Below are 7,143 nucleotides of genomic sequence, written 5' to 3' on the forward strand. Positions count from 1 at the left end.
TTTGATTGTATTTAGTCTTAGCGGTTGATAATTATTCTGATAATTATTTCCAGGCCTTTGGTTCATGTATGAAACATTCTCTCTTTGTTCCATTGTTTGTTCAATACTGAGACAATCTTTTGTCAAATTTGGTCCTCCACACTGCTCACAACTAATGCGTATTGCGTGAATATCTTTAGTCATCTTTTCCATTCGTCTTTTGAAAGCATCTATCTTTGCGGAAATGGAATCAAAGTCATGGCTAGAATCGGCTCTAGCCGCTTTAGATGAATGAGGAATATCTTTTTCCTGGTGCCACTCATGTGAGTGGGAGGCTGTGTTATCAATAATTTTGTAAGCTTCGGTTGCGGTTTTCTTCATAATGCAACCACCAGCTGCTATGTCGATGTCTTTTCGTGTAGTAATGTCGCATCCTTAATAGAATATTTGTACTATTTGATAAGTGTCTAAACCGTGTTGAGGACATCCACTCAACAATTTTCCGAATCTTGTCCACGCTTCATATAGAGTTTCATTTGGCTTTTGTGTGAACGTAACAATTTCTCCTTGAAGTCTCATGGCTTTAGATGTCGGAAAGAATTGTTTAAGAAATTTTTCAACTAAGACATCTCATGTATCAATCGCTCCTTCTGGTAACGATTCTAACCAATCTTTGGCTTCTCCCTTTAAAGTCCAGGGAAATAACATGAGATATATCTGTTCATCCTCAACTTCTCTGATTTTGAATAGAGTATAGATCCTATTAAAGGTACGAAGATGTTCGTTTGGATCTTCTTTTGGCGTACCACTAAATTGGCATTGATTAGTTACCATGTGTAGGATTTGTCCTTTGATTTCATAATCTGGCGCATTAATGTCCGGTTGTGTAATTGCGTGACCTTGGCCGGTGCGTTTAGCTCTCATTCGATCTTCCATACTTAGAGGTTCCGGATTTTCCATGATTGAATTTGTTGAATCTGAATCACTAGAGGATTCTGATTTAATGGTTTCTTCCTCGACAATCTCTGGTTGAATGATTTGTTGTTCAAGAGGAATGATTAGTGGTTCAGGATCTCTGAATTGTCCTTGAATATCCTCCGGGTTTTCAATTGTGAGGTCGGGTTCAAAAAATGGATTATCGGAAATTTGAATTGGAGTACTTGGTCGACTAGATGACGATTCTAAAGAAAAATCAACAGCGACAATATTGGCTAGATGTCTTGATCGAGTTACAGGTGATGAACGTATGAAAGGTGGTGAACGTTTTGCTCGGTGCATTCACTGAATATCCTATTAGTTATAAAGATAAAAATTATATAAGTTATCAAATTAATAGACTTTTCTGCTTTTGCCCACGTTTCAAATAGCCAAAAGATGCAGCAGGGAGCCAGGATCCTTTAAGTCGGAAAATCCACAACTCAACCACTAACAAATCCAACTATTACTACGAAGCAGAAAATTTTGGATGTCTATTAATTTAACCGCTTACGAAATTTAAAAAAGATAAAAAAAAATCTATGTCCTAAAAACTAGAGCGTCGAGAAATAAGAAAGAAAAAGAGTGCGTCGAAAAACGTCGAAAAATAAAAGGTCGAAAAATAAAAAATAAGAAAGTAAAGCGTCGAAACTTAAAAGTCTAAAAATTAAATATTAAAAGTTGCGTCTAAAGAAATTAAAACTTAAAAGGAATTCTATATCCAAAATGGCAATAACTTAAAAGGCACTAAAATCTATAAAATATTAAAGCGATAAGCGACGTCGTAAAATTCTAAAGCACCTAAATCTTAGTCTAAAGAAAAAGTACTTAAGGGATTTTACGGAAAAGCCTAAAAATCTAGAAATATAAAATTACTATTACAAAGACTAACTTATAACTAATTACGAACGATAAATATACAAATTATGAATTAAACGATAAAAATGATATAAAAATAAAAAGAAACTAAAGTTATAAAAATATAATTTTTATAAGAATATAATTTTTATATTATTTATATAAAATTACTAACTTTATATAATTAATAAAACTAATAAAACTTAATTTTACAAATTAAAACTAAAAACTAAACTAATTAATATTTTAATTAAACCCTAAATATATTAATAATAATTATATAAACCGTAACCCTAATTCTGTCAGCCGAGGTTTCAGAGCTGTCACCTCAGCTCATGCGATCGCATGAGTTGAGGGTTAAATATCCATGCGCTCGCATGGGTAAGAATACCAGGCCAGATTGTTTGGGCTGCTACAGTTTTGGCCCGATTACTTTATATTTTTTTTTCGAGTTTAATATTTATAGAAAATAATATGTAATTTAAATAAAATTTATATTTTAAAAAAAATTACTTTAGTTTTTATAACTTTTAACAAAAGAAATAAAAAGAATGTAAACTTTTTAATTTAAACACTTAAAAATATAGATATATATATAAAAAAAAATTATGCTTTTATTTTTAAAACTTATGTAAATATATTTTTTACAAAAATAGCTTAAAACTTAATAAAAATCTTTTTTTATAGCGTTTCACTTTCGGCGTTGTTGAAGTTCCCCGGTAGCGGCGCCAAAAATACTTGATGTGTGCGAGGTGTAGTACGAAATAGATTATATTTTACTACGAAATACTATTAAATATGATACAATTTTACACAAGTTATTTATTTATTTATTGAATGGGATATACCTAAACCTTGCTACAACACTTATAAGCAGTGTAACTAATCATAGAGTAGTGTAGTTTTTAGTAAGTCCGGTTCGTTCCACAGGGACTCAGCTAAGTTTAACGCTATATATATTTTAAACTATATTTGTATATATATATATATATATATATATATATATATATATATATATATATATATATATATATATATATAAGTATTATTATTATTATTATTATTATTATAAAAGGAGGTTTTTACCGTTTAATGACCGGTTTGTCGATTTTAAAACTTAAGTCGCAATTAAAACCTAATGTAAAATATTAAATATAAATATGACTTAACTTAAAGCGTAAAGTAAATGACGATAAATAAAAGTGCGATAATTAAAAGTACGATAATTTAAAGTACGATAAATAAAATGACGATAAATAAAAGTACGATGAAATATGAAATAAAGGAATTATGCTTATTTAAACTTCCGTAATCATGATGTTCTACGTGTTGATTTTAGTTTATTACCGAGGGTTAATTGTCCTTTGTCCTGGTTTATTTGATACGTCCATCTAGTTTTTGTCCATAATGGTCCATCAGTCATAAATATAAAGTGCGAGTGTCCTCGTCAAATTAACTTTGTACGGGAAGTCAAATATTCCAACTAATTGGGGACTTAAATTGTAACAAGGTCTTAATACTTTGTTTAATAATTACACCAGGATATCGACTGCGTGTAATCCAAGGTTTTAATACTTTGTTAACAATTACGCCAAGTGTCCTTGTACGTAATGCACCCCTGTTTTAATGAGTCCATCGACTATTAATCCATCCTAGTGTCCGGTTAAATGAACGATTATTAGTATTTATAAATATCCCGCCCATCGTGTCCGATCGAGTGTATGTGGTTATTTATAATTACCTCAAATTGTAAATCTCTATATTAAATTAACGAACTATCATTTAGTTAAACAAATATAAAGCCATTAATAGCCCATAGTCCAATTTCCACAAGTGTCGTTCTTTTGTCCAAACCCTAATTATGGTCCAAAGCCCAATAACCCCGTCTTAATATTTAGTCCAACATCACGAGTACTTCAGCTTAAATAAGCATAATAATAACTTAGCTATGAGATATTAATTTAAAAAGGTTGAACATAACTTACAATGAGTATAAATCGCGTAGTGTTACACAGACAGAATTTCGATTTACAAAACCTTTAAAACATTCCTTACAATAACCCAATTATTATTAAACTTAAATTAAAATTAAAATTAAAATTATAAATATATATATATATTCTTTACAGAGGAAGAAAGAAAATTGAGGTGTATATTACTCATCGAATTCGTTGGCTATTTATAGGACCTGACCAACATTTAGGGGCCATGCGATCGCATGGAAATTTCTCTTTCAGGCCATACGATCGCATGGTGACTTGGGACAGCTCACAATCTTTTGTTTTCTTGTTTGCCGACGGTTTTTATTTTAATATATAAATATAATATATATATAATTTATAGAATTATTTATATATTATATTATATTTGTGTGCATAGTTGACTTGTAATTTTAGGTCCGTTGCATCGCGCGTTGATAGTTGGTTCATGTCCCGGTTCTGGATTTTCGAACGTCCTTTCGTACGATTTAATATCTTGTACTTTGCGTTTTGCGGTTCGTACTCTTGTAACTTTTAGATGTTTCTCATTAATAAATTGAACCACTTGGATTGTATTTTGTACTTTTGAGCTTTTTGGTCATTTGCGTCTTCAAATCATCGAATCTGTCTTTTGTCTTCACCTTTTATTATTTAAACGAATATCACTTGTAAATAGAACAATTGCAACTAAAAGCTTGTCTTTCTTGAAGGATAATGCTATGAACTATGTGTTCATTTTTAGCATTATCAATTAGACAAATTGAATATTTGGTATTTATTGTGGGACTTAGTGTCTTGCAATTATTTTGAATTATTGGGACAACCTGGTTGACTTAGTTTAATAACGAACCTAGGAATGTAAAAACATATTTGTTGGATTGACCGATTGAGAAGAAGATGAATATATGATGGTATGATTATGAAATATAGATGAAAATGGTCGTGAAGATGAAACTGTAATGAAAACGATGATGTTTACAGCAAAATAGAAGATGAAATGATGATTTACGGTTTAGATGGTAACGATGGGGATTGTGATGAATGGAGGTTGATGACGATTAAAATGATGATTACGTGATCATGATTTTATGTAATAATGAAGATAAGAAATGATGATGACAATAAATGATGATCATGATAATGATAATGTTAGGATAGGATAGGATGATGACGGTAGAATTATGAGGATGATTATAGTTGATGAGAATGTTTTAATCGTGATTAATACTGTTTTGTTTTGATCGATATATAATGATGAAGATTAGAAAAAGATGAAGATGATAGATGTTGATAGAAGATGATGATCGTGGTGATTTCAAGATGATGATAATTATGTTTATGATGGTGAAGGTGTACGAAGAGGTTGATGATAAAGATGATGATGAAATTGGACAATAATCTTGATGATGTCCGTAGATAACAATGATGTTTAGGTTGTGATAAATGATGATGATGGGCTGTTAGGAAGAAGAAGATGACTGATAGAAACGTGGGTTAAAAGGGAGGGCTGTGTGAATTAAATCAGAAAAACAGAACAGATCAGACGGTTTGGTGTATGTGTGTTTAATCGAGAGGTCTCAAGTTCGATCCCCGGCTGTGACATTTTTTTTTCTTTAGAAAAAGAAGGAGAATAAATAGGGAAAACGGAATATTATGGGTTAAATAAAATTAAGTATGATTATACAACAGAAAAACAAAAACGGACGAATGGTTAAGGATGTTATCGGGTTAACGGGACGTCGCGGGTTCAAACCCGGACTTGGGCATATTTTTTAAGGGCTTTTTCTTTGAGGTAGTTTACTTATTACTCATTTTTATTATTATTATTATTATTATTATTATTATTATTATTATTATTATTATTATTATTATTATTATTATTATTATTATTATTATTATTATTATTAATGAAAGTAGTATTATTATTGAAACTAATTTTTTTTATTATAAAAATTATCATTTTTATTATTAGAACTATTATTATTATTATTATTATTATTAGAATTATCATTATTTTTATCATTATTATTTTTATTATCATTTTTATTATTTCTAACACTAATATTATTATTTTTATCATTAATATTATTAGTATTATTAATATATCAAATAAATATTTTCTATATAAAAATATATTATTTACATAAAACATAACTATATTAATATGTTTGTAATAAATATTAATTATCTATTTAATGTATATAAAAATAAATATAGTTAATTTAGTTATTAATGAAACGTACAAGTTACTAAAATAACAATTAATAATAATACCTAAATTTATTCGATTACCATTATATGTGTTAATATACATATAAATGATATAGGTTCGTGAATCCGATGCCAACCTTGCATTGTTCAGTTCAGTCGTATGAATATTTTTACTACAAAATATCGTATAGTGAGTTCATTTGATTCCCTTTTACTCTTTACATTTTTGGGACTGAGAATACATGCGCTGTTTTTATAATTGTTTTTATTAAATGCTTTTGCAATGTATATTTTTGAACTGAGAATACATGAAATGCTTTTATAAATATTTGATGCGATATGACACAAGCAAAACATTCCTCGAATGAATTATCATACAGACGAGAGGTTCTGTTGATTATGATATGTTGAATTAGTTGGACGTTATAATTGCCACTAATTGATGTGAATATTTTCCCCTGATTATTATAGCTTGGTAACCTAAGAATTAGGAAACGGGTATGGCCCCTAATTCACTCGAATCCTAAAGGTAGCTACCGGGTTTAACACCCCCACCCAGAATGTTCACTAGACGGAAGAGCTAGTGGGCGTGGTGTTTAGTACTTCGAAGATTATATATTGATTACAGACTGAAAGTTCTGTTTATTTTGGGGATATTTATGATGCGCATTAAATGTTAAGGTCGGTTACCAAGCAACGAAAGTAAGCAATGAAAAGTGAATGTTATGTATCGAGAGAATGATTTTTATACACAAGTTATGTGTATTATTTTTGTGCACGAGATATGTGTACGGTTATTAAAAATCGCGAGGCAACCTACGGGGGAGAAAAGGATACGAACCTACTCTGCTAAGCATTATGAAAAATGGTTTCGTACACGAGATAGGTTTACTGTATTTAAATCTTGTGGTCTATCGAGATGATAAATTTTATTGTTTATGATAAACTTATGAACTCACCAACCTTTTGGTTGACACTTGAAAACATGTTTATTCTCAGGTATTAAAGAAATCTTCCGCTGCACATTTGCTCATTTTAGAGGCATTACTTGGAGTCATTCATGACATATTTCAAAAGACGTTGCATTCGAGTCGTTGAGTTCATCAAGATTATTATTAAGTCAATTATAGTTGGATGTATT

The 7,143-nt window shown here is 29.9% G+C and overlaps 1 non-coding gene across 1 annotated transcript; it reads left to right on the forward strand.

Moving 5' to 3' along the window:
* The first annotated feature begins 448 nt into the window (after positions 1-448).
* LOC139856449 (small nucleolar RNA R71) lies at positions 449-555 on the forward strand. Its single transcript, XR_011761932.1, has one exon. It is a non-coding gene; the product is annotated as a small nucleolar RNA R71 (small nucleolar RNA).
* The last annotated feature ends 6,588 nt before the right edge of the window (positions 556-7,143 follow it).

This window comes from Rutidosis leptorrhynchoides, chromosome 6 (assembly GCF_046630445.1).
Source record: "Rutidosis leptorrhynchoides isolate AG116_Rl617_1_P2 chromosome 6, CSIRO_AGI_Rlap_v1, whole genome shotgun sequence".
Classification (NCBI taxonomy): Eukaryota; Viridiplantae; Streptophyta; class Magnoliopsida; order Asterales; family Asteraceae; genus Rutidosis; species Rutidosis leptorrhynchoides.